This window comes from Silene latifolia, chromosome 1 (assembly GCF_048544455.1).
Source record: "Silene latifolia isolate original U9 population chromosome 1, ASM4854445v1, whole genome shotgun sequence".
Taxonomy (NCBI): Eukaryota; Viridiplantae; Streptophyta; class Magnoliopsida; order Caryophyllales; family Caryophyllaceae; genus Silene; species Silene latifolia.
The window spans coordinates 80,091,106-80,112,933 of NC_133526.1; the positions used below are offsets into that span (position 1 = coordinate 80,091,106).

The following is a 21,828-nucleotide window of genomic DNA, read 5'->3' on the forward strand; positions in this document are numbered from 1 at the left end:
TGGGGGTTTTGATTGTATTTTCTAAACTAAAGAGAATAAGGAGAAGAGAGCAAAAAGGAGGAAATAAACAGATAGAGAGAATAGCTAAGACAGACGGTTCACCATAATCATCCGGTCAAGTAATCTAGGTCTCAGGTCAATGCAAATACGGTCTAAGGGGTAATGAACGTCACCTTTCGGTCCTTAATTCGCCCTAAAGTGTAAACAGCTTAACTTTCGCCCTCACTGCAATACCCTATTGTTCGCTACTAGTCTCGCCTTTTCCAACCTTTCGGTCCAGGTCAAGGATCACTAAGAAATAAATGCCTAATTGCGTCGACTCAATCAGACAGATACAATTAACTGCAGCATTTAACCAACAAAGACAATACCAGCATTAACCCAATAAATCGATTACTCTCCCTTCATAATTATGGATCCCCTATAGTCTTAGCATATGAAAATTAGCTACTCATAACCAACGAATTAACAATAACAAGAAATAGATAATTGAAATTAAACATAGTGATAAAACTGATAAGGATTGAATAAAAGCAATTACGATAATAAATAAGGGAAGAAGGAATTAGAGCAACCAAATGATTAATTATTATTAAGAAGGAGAAAGAAATTACAATCCAAACGAATCCGGCGTAAAGAACACAAAATCCGAGTGAAAATAATCCCCAAATAAAGTAACAGTGAAAAAGAAATAAGCAACGTTCTAAAGTTTATAGTAGAGTGTTGATAATATGAAAGATGCCCTAATAAACCTAGTAAAGCATGCTTAAATAGCAAAGCAAAAGAGTTTTGCGAAATAAAATATCACGCGGGCTAATTAAAGCCCAAACCCGTCAAAAATTGTTGCTCAATCGATCATGTAGTCTCTCGATCGAGTGATATTCCTTAGCATTCCCCTCGATCGAGAACAATTCCTCTCGATCGAAGACTTCTTTCCCTTTAATCACTCGATCGAGGAGAAGTAGCTCTCGATCGAGCAACTGGGCTCTCGATCGAATAGAAATAGTTCTCGATCGAGCACTTCTCAGCGCGTAATTCCTACTTCGCGCACTGAACTTCAAATGGCTGCCATTTCTTCGTTACTTGGGCAAATAGGGCGATTCCGGTGGCGTTAGAAAGCTAAGAGGACAAACTTTCATCTCCAATTGGAATCACCTGAATACCAGTTGTAGAACTCGAGATATGGCTCTTCAAAGTAGGCACTAGCAATTTGAAGTTCTTCCTTTGCTCGCCTAGCTATCTTCCTTCCTTGCGCATCTCAAAATAGTAGTTTGCAAACTCCAAATTCACTCTTCCTCCAAATGCATGCTAAATGGACGGTAAAAGGCTCGATTTCGCTACTTTCTGGTTCATTCCTGCAAATAAGACAAAACAAACCAAAGTAGCATATTCGGGGCATTTCGTAGCATAAACTACGATAAAAGCATAGAAATACGTGCATAAAATAGGCTAAAAAGACTATACATTAGGCACGTATCAAATCTCCCCAAACCAAACCTTTACTCGCCCTCGAGTAAACTCAAAACTATACACTAATGGAACGGAAAAATAACTCAGAGCTAGCTTAACTTGTCTACTTGAACCAATTTAATGCAACAAAAATTAACAGTTAAAGCTAAGCAGTCAATACGCAAACGAATTATAAGCTGTTCAGAAATATAGCCGACCTATCGACCTTGCAGGACCAACAAAATCGGACTCTCACGTGGTCACTCTTCTCTCATGAAGCAAAGGGTGAGAGTATATATATAAGAGAGAAAGAGAAAACAGTCACTCACCTAGACTGCGACCTACATAACATGCATGCAACAAAAATGATAGACGATTCAAGTACTGCACATACATTCCAACCAACAATGTCCGTCACAGCCGAGGGCTTACAAATGATATGGGAAAGTGAGGTTCAGGTGAGAAAAGGCAAAACAAATTGTGGTAGTGTGGAGGTAAAGCGTCAGGCTAGTTCCTAAACAAGACCATATAGAACCATCCAAATCTCAACTGACTGAAAAATCAAACACAAGTGCCCTTCTTTGGCACAAAACTCACTACCCAAAACACAATCTCCTCAAAAAGATATGAATAAAACGGAGGAGTGAGGCCGTCACAATATAAAAGTGAACACATACGGTCTCAAAATCAAACCAGCTCAAATATTCCAACTTTTCTTCTTCTGGTTACTTCACTGTATAACGTGATTTTTGATGATTCAATTTTTTCTTTTTTTTCTTTTTTTTTCTTTTCACGTATCACTTTCTTTCTTTTTTTTCAATTTCTTTTCTTTTTTCTTTTCATCATTCCTTCCTTTATTTTCCACCAACTCCAACAATACACACGAGCCAAACTTGCAGACGGAATAAACATACCACAAAAGACATACTAAACTAGCTTGACTTGGCAGGCTTAATTTTGGATGTAGCTAATGGGTCAAAAAGGCTATATTTGGCTAAAGTGGAGCTAAATGGGTGAAAAAATATAAGAAAGGGGAAAATTTATAAGCACCTCCCTGCATGTGACACCGACCACAAAACCGAATGTATGCATTTGACAAGAAATCGAATGTCATAAAAGTGCAAAAATAATGAACATGCTATGCAAGGAGTACTACTCTCAATTCCTACATGAACCGGTCATGAATGTCACCAGTTATAAGGCTCTAAAACTCAGAAATTGTAGAGTAGGTTGCCAATTTATCAGGTCAAGTCTAAACAGTCAGCTAAATTTGAACAAAAACTCATAGAAATGCGCAAGACTCAGCTAATAAGTGTCAATAAAGTGCAAGGCTCAAGTAAAAAGACAAGTTAAAGTGCAATTTCATCACGAAAATCTACCGTTCCGACTCAACCTATATGCAAAAATAAACGTGAATATTTTTTGAAAAATTGAAATTTTTCAATTTTTATGAGATTTTTGCTTTTTTTTTGAAAATAAACAACAATGCATACTGAAATTAAACGTGATAACAGAAATGCAATAAAAACAAGATGCAGACACAGATATGGATGCATAACCTCCCCAAACCAAATTGTACAATGCCCCCATTGTACCAAAACATGGAAAGGAAATGCAAACTAAAAGAGAAAGAGAGTAAAAGCGGAAAACTTACAAGACGTCATAAAGAGGGGACCTCCCCAAACCGACCATGAACATGGGAGGTCAAAGAAAGTCAAACAGTAGCTCCATAGACGGAAAACAGCAGCTGGGAGTCAAAACTACTCGATCGAGCACTTGGAACAGCTCGATCGAGTAAACTGGTCCATTGGAAGGACTCGATCGAGCAGAAAACCACTCGATCGAGTAAGCATGATTTTGGTTTTGGTCGATCGAGGACAATTCTCACTCGATCGAGTGAAAACTGCCCCAAAAAGTGCTCGATCGAGCTGAAAACCACTCGATCGAGTACTTAGACCTGCAAAACACGCAATTCAAAGCTAGAAAAGCATAAGGAGTTCGTAAAACAGCGTATAAAGTTCAACAATAAGCTAAGGAAAAATAAAATGTTCAACAAAAGTACAACAAAACAGTCCGGGCTGCCTCCCGGTAGCGCTAGTTTCAGATAGGTCCCAACTCGACCTTCTTCCAGATCATCCAAAAGCACAAATCATCGGCCTACTACTAGGCCTCGGCGACGGACGCGTAGCTTCAAAGAATCGTCAGCGGATATCCGGCCTCCACGACTTGGCAATGTAAGAACAAAGACTTCCCACAAAGATCCAGGTCCCAATCTATCACCTCATCACGCAGCTTTTTCCTAGACGGTGTGGCTTTATCAACACCTCCTCCCGGGTCGTCTATCCGGCGGTTCCGGACTTCATGCTAAGAGCACCCATCTCACCTCCCGGGTCTTTAAACTCATCAAGACCTGTAGAAAGAGAAACAAAGACACGTTCCTCCAATTCGCTCCCAGAATGGGGCGGAGGTGTTACAACAGCAACGACAATATGTGACTCAAAATACGGCTCAGACGGAATGTCAACGGAGTCTACAAGGGGAATATCGATGCAAGGTATGATAGGTATGGATTCCCTAGGGTCATCGGACTTAGTAAAAACCAAGTCCTCTCCTCCGACCTGAAAGGTAAGTGTCCCAACCCCGACATCAATAATTGCGCCAGCAGTGCAAAAAAATGGCCGTCCCAAAATAATGGGAACATTGCGGTCTTCGGGTATGTTTAAGACAATGAAATCTGCGGGAATATAGAAATTCCCGACCCTAACAGGTACGTCATGTAAAGCTCCTTTGACCCGTACATAAGAGTAATCAGCCAACTGTATAGTCGTTCTTGCGCGCGTAAACTTAGTCAATCTCAATTTCAACGCCAACGACAAAGGTAAAATGTTGACACTAGAATCGAGGTCACATAAAGCATTATCAAACGAATGGGTCCCTATAGAACACGGAGTAGGAAAACGACTTGGACCAGACATATTAGGGGGGGTCCCATTCCGAAGAAGTGTGCTACACTCTTCGATCATAGCTACATTCATTATCGTCTCACCAAAGATCCCTCTCGGACCAATCAATTTGAGAAATAAAATTAGCATAAGTAGGTACCGAGTGATCATCTCATCGTAGTGAGCAACGACATTGAGAGCCCGTATGCGGTCCGTAAATCTACGGTGTGGCGAATCGTTGTGGATACGGGATCGACCGAACAAGAATATTACTTGATCGAGCAATTTCCTCATCATCTATAATCGGTTGAGGATCAGTGAGTAGCTGAATGAGCATTTCTTTCTCAAGAGTCCTCGATCGAGTATTTACATCCTCTCGATCGAGGGTTACAAAGATCGATTCGCTCGATCGAACAAAGTGGCGATGCTCGATCGAGTGGCTCATCCTCCAACCTATTCGATCGAGTGCGTGAGTTACTCGATCGAATTGATCACCCAACGGAGCTCTTAAATCAGCGTGCATATCGATCGTGGGCTGCGTGAACGATGCCGTGAAACTCGAGTCATCAACATTAGCAATAATAGGCGATTCGGGCACTTCATAAGACGGAATGATGTCGGTGTTGATAGCATACACCGTCTCATATTGCTCTTGGGTTTGCTCGACACTAGTTGGTTCACCCAAGCCTCTAGCTTAGATACGGATGGAAAATTCCTCACCAAGTGCCCTTATCATTGACTTAACTTTTTCAGGCCTCCATCATTCCGAGCAAGTGGGGGAATTGGTTGCGGTGAGAAGGAATAACAAGGCGGTGGGTAGCCTTGTTGCGGCAAATTTGTGGTCTAGGCCTCGGTGGAGGAGCAAGATCATAGTGATTACCACAACCCCAAGATTCTTTCCTCTCCCCATTAGTAGATCTTTCAGTTTGAGCTTCAAACTGAGCAATAAGTCGAGAGACGGACGTCATCTTGGCAAAAGGGTCGAAGGTACTCAAGCCTTCCCTTCGACAATCTCCTTCTAAAATCTGTCTAATAGACCTGTAAGACCTATCAAAACAGCACTAAAGAAAAAGATAAGAACGGCCTCAAGGTACTCAGTCTTTCCTTGAGGCGAAAAACAGACAAAATTAAAACAGATAAAAAGCGTCGCCTCCCCGACAACGGCGCCAAAATTTGATACGGTCGTTTTGTACTAAAAATAAACCTAAAAACAACTAACAGAAGCTAGCAGCAAGTAGGGTCGATCTCCACAGGGAGGCTATTTTGCTAATTATCTGTTTAACTCAGTCTGTCAGGGTGTCACAGAAATGGGGGTTTTGATTGTATTTTCTAAACTAAAGAGAATAAGGAGAAGAGAGCAAAAAGGAGGAAATAAACAGATAGAGAGAATAGCTAAGACAGACGGTTCACCATAATCATCCGGTCAAGTAATCTAGGTCTCAGGTCAATGCAAATACGGTCTAAGGGGTAATGAACGTCACCTTTCGGTCCTTAATTCGCCCTAAAGTGTAAACAGCTTAACTTTCGCCCTCACTGCAATACCCTATTGTTCGCTACAAGTCTCGCCTTTTCCAACCTTTCGGTCCAGGTCAAGGATCACTAAGAAATAAATGCCTAATTAGGTCGACTCAATCAGACAGATACAATTAACTGCAGCATTTAACCAACAAAGACAATACCAGCATTAACCCAATAAATTGATTACTCTCCCTTCATAATTATGGATCCCCTATAGTCTTAGCATATGAAAATTAGCTACTCATAACCAACGAATTAACAATAACAAGAAATAGATAATTGAAATTAAACATAGTGATAAAACTGATAAGGATTGAATAAAAGCAATTACGATAATAAATAAGGGAAGAAGGAATTAGAGCAACCAAATGATTAATTATTATTAAGAAGGAGAAAGAAATTACAATCCAAACGAATCCGGCGTAAAGAACACAAAATCCGAGTGAAAATAATCCCCAAATAAAGTAACAGTGAAAAAGAAATAAGCAACGTTCTAAAGTTTATAGTAGAGTGTTGATAATATGAAAGATGCCCTAATAAACCTAGTAAAGCATGCTTAAATAGCAAAGCAAAAGAGTTTTGCGAAATAAAATATCACGCGGGCTAATTAAAGCCCAAACCCGTCAAAAATTGTTGCTCGATCGATCATGTAGTCTCTCGATCGAGTGATATTCCTTAGCATTCCCCTCGATCGAGAATAATTCCTCTCGATCGAAGACTTCTTTCCCTTTAATCACTTGATCGAGGAGAAGTAGCTCTCGATCGAGCAACTGGGCTCTCGATCGAATAGAAATAGTTCTCGATCGAGCACTTCTCAGCGCGTAATTCCTACTTCGCGCACTGAACTTCAAACGGCTGCCATTTCTTCGTTACTTGGGCAAATAGGGCGATTCCGGTGGCGTTAGAAAGCTAAGAGGACAAACTTTCATCTCCAATTGGAATCACCTGAATACCAGTTGTATAACTCGAGATATGGCTCTTCAAAGTAGGCACTAGCAATTTGAAGTTCTTCCTTTGCTCGCCTAGCTATCTTCCTTCCTTGCGCATCTCAAAATAGTAGTTTGCAAACTCCAAATTCACTCTTCCTCCAAATGCATGCTAAATGGACGGTAAAAGGCTCGATTTCACAACTTTCTGGTTCATTCCTCCAAATAAGACAAAACAAACCAAAGTAGCATATTCGGGGCATTTCGTAGCATAAACTACGATAAAAGCATAGAAATACGTGCATAAAATAGGCTAAAAAGACTATACATTAGGCACGTATCAGATTGGTTAGGAAAGTATAAAGCTAAGATAGACTGTCATCAAAAGAAAGTATCCTTACGAGGTCCAAAGGGTGTTAGTGTGTCTTATCGTGGGTTTCTAGTCAAACCCAAAGTTAAGTTGATTGCAGCTGTCACCTTGAAGTCTTTTCTGAGGAAGGGATGTCCGTTGATCTTGTGTCATGTGAGAGATGACCGAATAGAGAGTCCGACAGTTGATGAGATACCAGTGGTGGGAGAGTTTGCAGATGTTTTTCCAGGGGAGATTCCGGGGTTGCCACCGAAGAGGGAGATAGATTTCACCGTAGAGTTGAAGCCAGGGACGGGGCCAATCTCTAAGGCACCGTACCGTATGGGTCCTAAGGAGATGGAGGAGCTTAGGAAGCAGTTGGATGATTTGATAGAGAAGGGATACATTAGACCAAGTGTATCGCCTTGGGGAGCACCAGTTCTTTTCGTGAAGAAGAAAGATGGGAGTTTGAGGCTATGCATAGATTACAGGGAGCTGAACCGTGTGACGATAAAGAACAAGTATCCTTTGCCAAGGATAGATGACCTGATTGATCAGCTGAGCGGTGCAACAGTCTTTTCTAAGATTGATTTGAGGTCGAGGTACCATCAGGTGAAGATTAGAGAGATGGATATACCAAAGACAGCTTTCACGTCAAGGTATGGCCATTATGAGTATGTGGTGATGCCGTTTGGGTTGTCTAATGCGCCGGCAGTGTTTATGGATTTGATGAATAGAATCTTCAGACAGTTATTGGACCAGTTTGTAGTAGTGTTTATCGATGATATCTTAGTCTACTCTAAGACTAAGGAGGAGCATGAGGAGCATCTGAGGATCGTGTTGCAGACTTTGAGGGATCATGAGTTGTATGCTAAGCTGTCCAAGTGTGAGTTCTGGTTAGAGAAAGTTGCTTTTCTGGGGCATGTAATCTCTAAAGATGGGGTAGCTGTGGATCCGGCGAAGATTGAGGCAGTGACAAAGTGGGAAGCACCGAAGAATGTTCTTGAGGTTAGGAGTTTCTTGGGTTTAGCTGGATACTACCGACGGTTCGTGAAAGATTTCTCCAAGATAGCTAGACCTATGACAGCGTTGATAAGGAAAGAGAACAGGTTTCGTTGGGATGAGAGTTGTGAGACGGCGTTCCAAACATTAAAGGAGCGTTTGACCACAGCTCCTGTCCTCGCATTGCCTGAAGGGAGCGAGAATTTTGAGGTTTATACGGATGCCTCGAAGAATGGGTTGGGATGTGTGTTGATGCAGAATGGTAAAGTGATTGCCTATGCTTCTAGGCAATTGAAACCTTATAAGGAGAACTACCCTACCCATGATCCGGGTTGGGTGCGGTGGTGTTTGCTCTCAAGATTTGGAGACATTACCTTTATGGAGCAATCTTTAAGGTATTTTCCGATCACAAGAGTCTTAAGTACATCTTCACGCAGAAGGAGTTGAACATGAGACAGAGGAGGTGGATGGAGTTGATTGGCGACTACGACATGGAAATCATCTACCATGAAGGGAAGGCCAACGTTGTAGCCGATGCTTTGAGTAGGAAGAGTGTACATTCCTTGTGTACAACTCTATCTTTGATGAGGTTGAGGGATGAGGTAGCGAGCTTTGGGATACATATGATGCGAAAGGAGATGCCATGGGCGATATGACAAGATACGACTTGAGTTTTATGATGATATTCTGGATAAACGGGCTTTGGATCCTAAGATAGTGGAATGGAGAGTGGAGTAGAAAGGGACAGTGTCCGGTTTTTTACTGTTCATACGAGATGGTAGTTTGAGGTTTGATGGTAGGTGGTGTGTTCCTAATAATGGGGAGTTGAAAAAGACGATCATGACAGAAGCGCATTGCACACCATATTCAGTTCATCCAGGTGGAGACAAGCTATACAAGGATTTGAAGAAAACGTTTTGGTGGCCTGGGATGAAGAAAGAGACAAATTGAGTGAGTTTGTGTCCGTTGTTTGACACGCCAAAGAGTTAAAGGGGAACAGAGAAGACCACAAGGTAAGATTCAGTCTTTAGAGGTGCCTGAGTGGAAGTGGGAATCCATTTCCATGGATTTCATTGTGGGTTTGCCTAAGAGTCAACAAGGTAACAACATGATTTGGGTGATAGTGGATCGTCTGACCAAGTCAGCTCACTTTGTTCCAATGAAAGATACATGGACTAAGGCACAATTGGCTATGGCCTATCGAAAGAACGTGCTTAAGTTACATGGAGTCCCTAAGGACATAGTGTCTGACAGAGATGCGAGGTTTATATCAAGGTTTTGGAAGGAGTTGCGGGAATCGTTGGGAACAACTTTGAAGATGAGTACAACATTTCATCCTGCGACAGACGGGCAGACTGAGAGAACAATCAAGACTCTTGAGGATATGTTGCGAGCTTGTGTGATGGATTTTGGTGGTAGCTGGGAGCAGAGGTTGGACTTGATAGAGTTTTCTTACAACAACAGCTATCACACTAGTATTGGTATGGCACCGTTTGAGGCTTTGTATGGGAGGAGATGTAGGAGTCCAATCTGTTGGGACGATAGTCTTTGAGGCAAAGTGGTTTTAGGACCAGAGATGGTGCATGAGATGGTGGAACAGATTAAGATGATCAGGGAACGGATGAGAGCAGCCCAGGATCGACAAAAGAGTTATGCAGATCTACATCGTCGGGACATAGAGTTTCAAGTTGGGAACAAGGTTCTTCTGAAAGTGTCTCCGATGCGTGGAGTTATGAGATTTGGGAAGAAAGGCAAGTTAAGTCAGAAGTTTATAGGGCCTTATGAGATCTTAGAGCGAGTTGGAGAAGTTGCTTATCGTTTGGCTTTACCAGCTGCGTTGGAGAGAGTGCATAATGTGTTTCATGTATCGCAGCTGCGGAAGTATGTGAGTGACCCGTCACATGTGTTGGAGGCAGAGAGCTTAGAGCTAGATGAGTCTTTATCATATCTGGAGGTGCCTAAGCAGATTCTAGACCGAAAGGTTTGGAAGACTAGGAGTGGTGAGACAGTTTTGCTTAAGATCCTTTGGTCTAACCACGAGACTGAGGAAGCTACATGGGAGGCAGAAGATATCATGAAAGAGCGTTACCCTTTCCTCTTTGATTAGGTATGTATGGTTACGGGGACGTAACCTTGTTTCTTTTAGGGGGGTAGGAGATGATCGCGAGCAGTTTTAAGAGTTTTATACACCTTTTATAGGTAGTGTCGGTATGTTTATCGGGATGAGTTGGGTTAGTATCATGTTTTATGTTATGTTAAAAGTTTGTTTGGCTTTTGAGTCGGGAATGTTGTGGGAGTACCTTTGTTTGGTAGTGGTTTGAACTTCGGGGACGAAGTTCCTTTTAAAGAGGGAAGACTGTAATACTCCGTATTTATATGTCTTGGGGTACTCTATCGAGTAGCCCTTACTCTGTTGAGTAAGGGTAAGTTGCGAAATAAAATAGTTTCTGACCTGTTGGGTACTCGATCGAGTAGCTGGGGTACTCGATCGAGTACCTTGGGTACTCGATCGAGTGTCCGGTTTTACGGGGAGTTTTCTCGGGTTTTGTTAATTATGCGATTAAGGTACTTAAACATAATCGTCATTGTTTTAAATCACTTTTACAAAACCTAAAACCCTGTTTAAGAGAGAAAGCAGCCACTTCATCTTCCTAATCGCATTCTTAGCAATTCCCGGAGTTCAGACGGTCAGTTCTTGTCGTAATTCGTATCGTTGAGTTCCTTGCGTCAAGGGTAAGCTTTTAACATAATTTTTATAATGCTTTGTTAAGATTGGTTAAACCCTAATTTAGGGATTGGGGGTTTTGTGTGTAGTATGTGATGTGTAGTCTCTATGTGTTATGTGATAGGAGGAGGATTCGTAGAAGAGGCGTTTTGATACAGCTGTAGATACCGTCTGCTTGTTGTGCTTTCCAGGTAGGATTTCCTACTCAGTATTAGTCCCATAATGGGATATTGGTGATGTGCTGTAGTTAGTTGTTTGATATGATGATTGTCTTGTGTTTGTGGTTGTGATTCTTTGTTGATGGTTCTCGAGATGCGTTCTCGGCTGAGTGGGGTCACTTGCGGGAGTGACTTCACGCCCTAGTTTCGCCCTTCGTGGAACCCGCCACGGAAGGGGATGTGCACATTAATGGGACAGGGTTATCGCTCGGTATGATGAGCGGGGCTTAGGTGGGAACAGGCTGCGGTCCCCCATCGCGGGCTGGTCCGGTGGACGATCGATATTGAGATGATGGGAGTTGGTGGTGTGTGTGTGTGTGTGTGATTTCAGGTTTGTCTGTTTATCTTATTATTGTTATCTATGTTGATTGTGTGATTAATCGACCCGGTGTTGTTTTGTAAACTGCGGTGATCCATTCGGGGATGGTGAGCAGATATTGAGCAGGTATTGAGATGAGTACTGGGATAGCTGGGATGCCACGACATGACGATAGGAGTCTTCCGCTGTAGCCTTAGTTTATTTACTTTTCAGTTAGACAGTCATTTGAGAATAATGTATCGCACTTTTAGTTGGTTTCATGGATTGTAACTATTCGTTAAACTATTTATAATAAATGTTGTTTCTTTATTGTTGTTTGATTATCATTGCCTCGGGTGACCGAGATGATAATGTCTTCATACCTGAGTGGTCCTGGTAAGGCACTTGGAGTATGGGGGTGTTACAGCACCTCTTCGACAGATGGCGGTGTTTCAAAAGTTGTTTCTAAGGTCAAGCCAGCCGAGCCCATAACTATTGCACTACCTTTTCCTCATCGATAACAAAAATCCAAGCTGGATAAGCAGTTCAGTAAGTTTATGGAGGTCGTGAAAAATTTACAGGTAAGTGTCCCTTTTACTGAACTAATTACTCAAGTGCCGGCTTATGCAAAATTCATGAAGGAGATTTTTACAAGGAAGAGATCCTTTGATGCGGTGGAAACTATTGCTTACACTCAGAAGTGCAGTGCCATGTTACCGATTAATTTACCACCTAAATTAAAGGACCCAGGAAGCTTTTCTATCTCTTGTCATATTGGTCATCTTTCTATTAGTAAAGCTCTTTGCAATTTAAGAGCTAGTGTCAGCGTTATGCCATATTCTGTCTGTAAGAAATTAAATATGGGTCCATTGACAGTTACTAATATGACATTACAGATGGCCGATAGATCGGTTAAACACCCATTGGGGGTGTTGTAGGATGTTCCCGTTCGTATTGGGAAATTTTTTATCCCTGTTGATTTTGTTGTCTTAGACATGGCTGAGGACAACCAAATCCCTATCATTTTGGGCAGACCGTTCCTTCATACTGCAGGGGCGGTTATAGATGTTAGGCAAGGGAGATTGACTCTAGCTGTAGGGGATGATACGATTGTTTTTAACTCGGAAAAAGCATTAAAACATCCCATGATAGAAGAAACTTGTCATAGTATAGATATTGTTGATTTTACTATTGATGAGTGTCTTCCTATGTGCTTGGACAGGGATCCTCTGGAGATTGCCATGGTTTCGGATCCAGCTGATCAGACGGGTTCATGGAGTCCAGAAGTTAATCGGATTGAGAGGCTTCTAACTGGAGAGGAATGCCCACATCAAAGGGTATATAGTTTGGGTACTACACCTAAGGTAACTGAGACAGTGTCAACTTCTAGGCAAGGAAACAAGAGGACTCGAGAAAGGAGAGCCCCGGTCCAGCAACCCAAGGTGATTCCAGAAGAAGTGGTGTCTTCCGAGGAGGACTTATCTCCTTTGGATGATTACCCTTTCATTGAATTCCGTGACAAGGCACAAAAGGACGGGTTCGAGTATTTGTTGACTAAATCCATGAGTGCTACTCGATGCGTGGATAGGAAAAGTTTACGAACTTTGAAGATTGATGATATTATGTATGGCATGTTTGTTGAGATCGGGTTACAGGGTCTTTCTCTACTCCATGAACTATCTTACCCTGCTTTGACCCTTGAGTTTCTCAGCTCATTTACTTACTTTCCCAGTGACCACCTTATCAAGTTTCGATTGCTTAACGTAGAACGGTCCTTAACCTTTGACCGTCTGTCAGAAATTCTGGGAATTGATAAGCATACAGACGGAGATTTATACAGTGTTGGTGGGCTGTCCGCCATTCGATACTTTCCATTGTTTACCGGTTATGCGGATGCGGATGTCAGTGATATGTCTTTGTTGGACGTCCAACATGTTTGTCTTCGATTATTCTTACGGTATTTGAGCTATTTACTGTATGGGCAGCACGACAAGAGCAAGACCTCCGACATTGAGGTCTTGATTCTTGCTAGTTACCTGAACCCTTATCGGGAGGAGCCATTCCAGTTCTCTCTCCCTGCTCTTGTGTGCTCGGCCTTTGACAGGATGATTGGGAGATATGGGGATCCTGATTGTGGTGTTGTTGTCACCAAGATAGCCCGGGCTGTCTGTGATTTTAGGGGTGATGACCCCTACCAGCCCATAGATGACGATGAGCCACTTGCCGATGATGACCACCTACGTCATGACATCTCTTATATTGACATCAAGAATGGGAAGGACCATTACTGGAAGGTCCAGGGCGAGTCTTACATGCTTCTACCTTGTGAGTTGTGACCATTTACCTGCTGTAGACCCCCTTGAGGAGAGTACGGGTGTGGTGCGACCCCCGCCCGTTACTTATCTGATTCCTCAGGACCTTCTGATTACTTTTCCCGGTTCTAGTACTACTCAAGTAGATTTGACTTTATTTTGTTGGTAAACCACTTAAATTTCTGAGGTCTTTAGAGCTTCCTAGGCCGGGAACATCAATAAACCGGTGTCATTGTTATTTAGGCTGAAAAGTGTTGTCTCCTTGTGGAATATGTAATATCAAACTGCATAAGTGTGACATTAGTTTCTTAGCTTTTGCGCGTTCATATGATTAAGTACATGAGGAAAGGCGGTTCTTTTTGTTCAAATATGCCAAACATTACCCAGTTTTTGTTAGCCTGTTTGAACCATGTAGCCATTTTATATCTTATTTCTTAGCTACATTCCAGAATTTGCCTACCTTTTTCGGGACAGTCGCAGTTGCTTGAGTCCTTATTGTTATAGCTACCTTGGTTGGGTTGGGACTTTTATTGTCATGTGGGTAGTAGCTATTTTTTTGTAGCAATTGTGTGACCTCCTATGTTGAAAAAGAGAAATATTATGAAGCAAAGAAAAAAAAAGAAAGAGAAGAAAAAAAAAAGAAAAAAAAAAGAAAGTTTCGAAAAAAAAAAGGTTCAGAAAAAGAAGAAGAAAAAAAAAAGAAAAAAGAAAAAGAAAAGAAAAAAATTGCTTGCTTCATTGAGTTTTGTTAGGAGGTCGAGAGTGGTAATTACTGGAGTCTAATGCACATTTGGAGAGCCTTTTCATTTCTCTCATATGTTGTCAAAGTTGAGATAATTTCTCCAGTTGGATGATTGTTTTATTTCTTATTAGATTTGGCTATTGGTCTAGTGCTGCGACTACCGTCTGAGCCTCACATACCCATACGTGCTTTTGCACAAGCCACTTCTATACTCATGCCACTTTACCACCATTCTGTCCTTGATACATGTACTTGGTCTATTTTGTGAATGCGTATTAGTTGGAGAATCTCTTATCACATTGGATTGCATGCATATTTCATAAGTTGAGTGAGAGTCTTTATTCTTTCTATCTTACATATATCTCACCTCTTATGAGTGCATGAGTGAAACCGCGAGAATCCAACAAAATTGTCTTGCAAGATTGAAAAGCATTTGGCTGAGTCTCGGTATCATGTCACATCTTGAGTAAGAGCTGCATTAGTCTATTACCCGTGCTTTTAAATTTGTTTTATTGGCACAACTTTGGTCATTACTTTGTTATAGATGTGGACAGCTGGGATTTTTATGTGCCTAGACATTTGCTCTGAGCTATTCATTCACCATATGTTTGTTGTTCTTTGTTTGGCCTGACTGCTTTGCTTGAGGACAAGCAAAGGTTTGGTTTGGGGGAGTTTGATGTATCACTTTTATATATACTTTTATAGCTCCCTTTATACCATTTTACATACCATTTTCGTGCCTTTATATCATTTATATGCCTTATTTCAATGAATTGTCGATACTGCCGCTATTTTATGTTTTAATGCAGAAATGACTCGTTATGAGTATGATCAAGCTGAGATTAGCATGGCGGAGACGGTATAGTAGAATACACGAAGCATGGCACGAGGAACGAGGAAGCACGAAGGCTAGAAGTGAAAGAAAGGAGGAAACCGTCTATGAAGCAGGCTCCTCGATCGAGTCAGGGAGGACTCGATCGAGCAACTGTCCTCGATCGAGTCACCTCTGGCTCGATCGAGGAACCTTTGTGGCGGGTTATTTTCCGGATTTTCCAAAAACGATTATCTCTTGTTATAAATTAGAAACTCGTACTTTATGTTACGTTACGTTTTTTATTCACCTTCATACTGTTGAATACTCTCTTACAACCCTAATCTTTCCTTGCTACTGTACTAATCTTTCCTCAATAATTAATCGTTCATTGTTTTATGTTAATTGATCATTGTTATTTCATGCTTTTAATTATGTCTTCAATCTTAATCATTGTTATTATTACTTTAATCATGAGTAGCTAATTCCCTCATCTAGGATGAAGGGGATCTAGGTTAATTAAAAGGGAAAATTGATTAATTGCTATTGATATCGCATAAGTTGTTGTTTGATTATTGTTCTTCTTCTAGTTAATTAACTTAAGGCCTGAGTTATTAATTAGTGTAGCGAATTAATCCTTTCGTCGACCGGGTTAGAATTAATATAGGCTGCGATAATCAAATAGATTGTATCTAATTATAGCGACCGCATGTTAGAATCGATCTAAAGGGCATAATTGAGTCGACCGATTTTATGGCCTTAAACAGCTTGATAGATCTAGCAATTGATTAATAGTCCCCAGAAAATTGACCTAGTGAACCGGAAATCCTAGACCTTTAATATTATTGTTTAAACCTCCTTTTAATTACTTGTAATTAGTTGATTAGATCAAAACAAAACAAACCCCCCAGAAAACGGTTACCTTTAGACAATTTAAATATTTACAGACTTAGCTTTTACCGCCTCCCTGTGGATTCGATACCTGTCTTACTGCTAGCTATTCTTGTTAGTCCTGAGATAGTTTTACTTTGATTTGGTGATACGACTTTAGCCACGTCACAAATGATTAAACTTTCAGCTTTCTCATGCATACTCTTAACACGTTCCTTTTGTTTATAAGCACACATTTACAACTACAACAAAATAACTTTTAAGAACATCACTCTAATCGTTCATATAACACTCAACCCTTCTTTAACATACATGCCTTCTACAATCTAACTTTTCACGACAATCAACAAATAGCTTACTCAACTCAATTACACCACCTTGCGGAAGCATTCAAACATTCATCTATCACATTCGTTCCAATATTATTTTGATGATCATTACAACAAATTTACAACTTACTAACTATCACCATTACTACCACATACGAGACTCACAAGCTTTTACATCAGTTACCAATACCCACTATTCGAAGTAAGCACCACCATCACCACGTTCTACACACTGTCACACATTATAAAGATCTCACCAATTCTACTCCTTTCACAAACACTTCTATTCGACCACAGAATTTCACCATTCCCATTATAATCACACACATACTAGCGTCAACGAAAACTTCATCACACACCTCTAACATAATCATTATTCACACTAGGCACGTAATTCCCGATTTAATATTCCCTTAACCAGTGACTGGCTTAAGCATAATGGGGCCATGATGTTGAAATGAGGGCGCCTACTCATCCAAAATCTAGCATCAGCTGGGGCTCCCAATAGACATACACCAGCTTCATTTTATTAGACTCACTACATTCATTAGGCTCATTTGTTACAGGTTCCAAAATCGTCTCTCTGATACCACTTTGTAACACCCCCATATACCAAGGAGCCTTAACAAGACCTTCCCTAGCATATAAGGGCGTTACCATCCCGGTTGCCCGAGGACAGTAATAATCAAATGTCGATAAAAGAACAATTAAAGTATATTACAAGTGATTAAACAAACTAAGATAACAAAGATACAACTCAGACTACTACCAACTAGGTGATCTACACTTCTGTCAAAACTCGTGAAGGACTCATCCCACCAAGTATCCAGCTATCAACCAAGACATCACCTGCTAAGACTGACTGCTTACCAAAGGGGATCACGGCAGACACAACAGAAACAACAAGAAGACAAACCACACAAGGTCAGTAACTGAGGAAAGACACAACAACAACAGCCAACACACTACAGACACAACCAAGCACACACACAAGCCACAACTACTCCAACCAATCACCGTCACCGATCGTCCACTTTGGACCCGACCACCGATGAGGGACCGCAGCCGTACCCACCAAATTCCCGCTCATCATAGAGAGCGATAAACCCAAGTTTCCTTAATGTGCACATCCCCTCCTGTGGCGGGTTCCACAGAGGGCGAACAAGGGGTGTGAAGCCACTCCAGCAAGTGACTCCACTCCGCCAGGGACGCGCCCCGAATATCACAGACAGCCAATCACAATTAATGTATTACGACAACGATAGACACAATAGCACAGCACCAACCAACTATCACAATCCGACAACCATACTGATGTAACAACAACCGAACCACATCAAAAGACACTCTAGACAACCAACAGTACTGAGTAGGCGAACCTGCCTTTATCCAACCGCAGCGATTCCACGTTCAATCACATGACATCAACCAAGCAAGCAATACACCGATACAAACAGTACAATAATCCATCACAACCACTACAACCCTAACTGAAAACGACAATGACAATGATGATGACGATGACATACCTACGCATAGCTATCCGGCGTCAGGACCGCTACCCGACTCAAGCAACCTATACCCAAGGCATAAGCATCCTAAAAGGCTTCAATGGAAGGGATTATGGTGAAGGGAATGAGGAAAGGCGGCCTCTAGGTTTGGAGGAAAGAAGCGGAAATCGTAACACCCCGTAAATTTGAAGACCTTTATTATATTTTAAAAGTAATATTTTAATCTATTTTAATTTAATATTAATTTATTTGAAATAAAGTTTATTTGATAAAATATAATCTTATTTTATTTTGAAGAAATGTAATTATTTTTGATAGTTTAGAAATGTTTAAAAGTGATTTAAACTATATTTAAACCTTTTCCTTTAATAAAATAGATTTCGGATAAAAGTCGTAAAATTGGGATTTTCCCATTTCTTACGGTCGTCGGGTAAACGAGTTTGGATATTGGGCATATGAGTACTTAATCTTTTAGTAAAATCGTGTTTAAGAACTTTAATATTCTCGGAAATCGCGTTCGACGAATATTTCTAATTTCCGTCGAAACGAACCAAAACGTAAACAATTGAAACTCACCCAAACACCCTACCCCAAACCATGCACCCTCCATCCTCCATGGCTCCATGGGTCTCCTCTTCATCTTTCATTTCCTCAATTCTCATTCTCTCTCTTCCTTTCACCAAACACCAAATTCATCTAAAAAAAAATCCTCCTTACAATCCCTAAATCCTTCATAAATCCTTCATTCCTCCACCAATTTGCATAAAAATTATATATTTGGAATCCTCTTTTCATCCTTCATCTACTAGTTAGCTTTATTTTCATTTCCCCCAATTTTTGTTTAAGACATTTTTTTTAGGGTTTCGAATTTAAGCTTAATAATTGTGTTTTTGTTGTTCTTATAGGTGAAGAATTTGAAGATGAGTTAGGTGACTCATATGTTGTTGAAGATGAAGAGTAATTTTGGGTTTTAGAAGCTTTCTCAAGTTATTACTTGTCTCTTTGCTAGCTTAAGGTAACTATTCCGAGTTACTCGACGAATTAATGTCACATTAGTAGTTGTATTTGTTGTTTGTTGTTGTTTGTTGTTGTTTGTTGTTATTTGTAGTTGTTTGAGACGATCTTGTTGATAAATGAATGAATGGAGTAAGATGAGTATGCTTATGTTTAATTTATGTTACCCATTTGTATATTATTGTTTGGAACAAATTTGGATGAGGAATTATGTGTTGTGACAAGTCCGTGTTTTGGCTGGAACGCAGCGTCGATGCAGACCGAGACGGTTTCCAATGTTTCCAAAAATATGACAGATTGAACGGCGTCAAAATATTAGGTGGTTTAGCCACTTGAATCACTCAATTCGGAGTCCGTATGAGTAAATGGCGTCGTTTTATCGATTAAAATTTATAGAAAAGTTTACCCTTGTGTGAGACGGTTATTTATGCTATTTTATTATGCGAGAATTTTGTGGAATTAGTTATTTTGTAAGTTGGAATATATTTTCTTATGTTGATAGTCTTTCATATGATAGAAATTGGAAATGGCATGAGAATGATATTGTGATGAATTTTGTGATTTGGGCCAAAGTAGGCCAAGACTCTGAGCTGGGCCAGATTGACCGAACGAGTTTGGTCAAACTAGGTTTAAACCGGTCAGCCTCGATTTAACCGATGACCCGTCGTGGGACTCGGGTCGAGAGTTTGTCTTTGAGGTGAGATTGGTTGTTATTGGATGTTTTATGTTATGCCTTGATATTTGTAATTATCATTTCACATGTTGGTTGTTGGATGCTTTGGATGCCTTATGCTTGAGTCTTGTTGCCTCTTTGCCATTTTAGCTTGTTCTCATGGATTATGGTATTGTTGGTTAGCTGGAATTTGGATTATTATTGATATTGGAGATATTGTTGGATTGTCAGCTGAATATGCTCTTGCGTAGCCTTTCATATGCTAGGGTGTGTATGATCATTTTTGTGTGCAAGATTGGACTCGTTGCCCCTCTTATGGTTAAGTGGGTGTCCTACTTGTCTTGTGTGGTGTTGGGATGTTAGACCAACGTCATAGATAGGCCATTATAGTCTTTGACGAGTGTATGTTCACAGCTTAATAGCCTTTGTGTCTTAGCTTGGTGGGTTTATATCCAAGTTAGGGCATGACCTCCTGACGTACTCGTAGAAGTATGTGGTCGACTTTAAGTACTAGCCAACCCTTTGGTGGACTCCTTAGGGGTACTCATGTGGTGTTATCATGGGTCTTGGATGCGGTAGTTTCCGCATGTCGCTAGGTCTGCGCAGGTTTAGGACTAGGGTGTTTACCTTACCTCATGGTATAGACTCGAGTTACAGAGTGACTATTGACTGTCCTAAGAACTTATGCCTGTCTCTAGATATATTGTCCTTTCTTGTTTGATGATTCTATGAATCATAGAAGGTGAGATGCAAGCCGGCTATGGTTGATAGAGTTTGGATTCCTGGATGTTATGTGATTCACATTATAGTGTAGTATGAGTCGGTCTAGTATTCACATGCTAGGACTATGTGTTATTTTATTGTTGTTCACATGATAACCACAATTGTCTAGCATCTATATGCTAAGGCTATGTGTTATTCATATTCATATTCTTATGTTTACATGTTATATTAATTATGACATTTCGTGGCTGGGAGAACTCGGAGTTACTCCTCACTGACTGTGGCTTTCGTATTTGTATAAAATGCGATTGACAGGTAGGTGATGCATATATGGGGTACATGGACGAGCTAGCGAGCAAAGTAACCTTGGGACCTAGATTGGCTTTATTTTATTGTGACCCTTAAACACTTTTTATGTCATATACTTTTTAGGGACATATGTCTCCCTTTTTCATATTTGGGTTGTATAACTTTGTTTCGTGACTTTAGCGATGTTTTATTTATGAGATTTATTTTAGACCTTGCATGTTTGACACCTTCCCATTTGGATATTTTTATAACAGGTTCAGGTTTTTAAAAATTACAGGTTTTTAAAAATTACAGGTTTTTACCCAAATGAACCTATTACAAACATATCCATGCAGTTTTTATCTAGAATTACGTGTTTACTTTTCCGCAATGAATGAGGGTGTCACAGAAATGATTTACGATTCTATTAAAACACGATTATAAACCCTCGCTATAAAGACGCTACTCGATCGAGTAACTAACTTACTCGATCGAGTGACCCCTACTCGATCGAGTACTCAAGCTACTCGATCGAGTAGCCTCGACTAGATCGAGTACCACTCACTCAAAGCTTACCACCTCACCAGCCAATGCTCGTAAGGCTTCCCAAAGACTAAGACATATCACTAAGGTCGGTCAACGTCAGTCAACGGGTCCCTAAAAGGACGGGTATTACAGAACGAGCCAAAACCCGCCTTTGGAGCTGCGTTTTGATGTTGGTAGAAGTAAGCTCGAAAATTTATGCCTCGGTATGCGTGGAGACGCCGATAGGAGAGTTGGAGTGATGTTTGGTGCAGTTGGAATTGGAATTGGTGTTTTAGTCGATCGACTGACTTTTGTAGTCGACCGACTGAGTTTGCTTTGACGAAACCTGGAATTGTTATTTTAGTCGATCGACTGAGTTTACTTTGACAAAACCTGGACTTGGTGTTTTAGTCGATCGACTTAGATTGTCAGTCGATCGACTGGTATCTGTTTTGGCCAGAATTTTGTTCTCCTTATTTCGGCCCATTTAGCTTTTAATTGTTATTTCTTTTGGACTTAGTATTTAAGAAAGGGTTGTAAACAATATTAGGGTACGTTTTTACACACTGTAAACTCTTTTAC

At 40.7% G+C, this 21,828-nt stretch overlaps 1 protein-coding gene and 1 long non-coding RNA gene across 3 annotated transcripts in view; both read left to right on the plus strand.

The window, feature by feature from the left end:
- The window catches only part of LOC141607016 (uncharacterized), a 269,164-nt gene that overhangs the window by 179,011 nt on the left and 68,325 nt on the right, over nucleotides 1-21,828 (plus strand). The gene's annotated exons all lie outside the window — the stretch shown is intronic.
- LOC141595022 (uncharacterized) lies at nucleotides 10,782-11,768 on the plus strand. The gene is made up of 2 exons (XR_012522256.1): nucleotides 10,782-11,102; nucleotides 11,564-11,768. It is a non-coding gene; the product is annotated as an uncharacterized LOC141595022 (long non-coding RNA).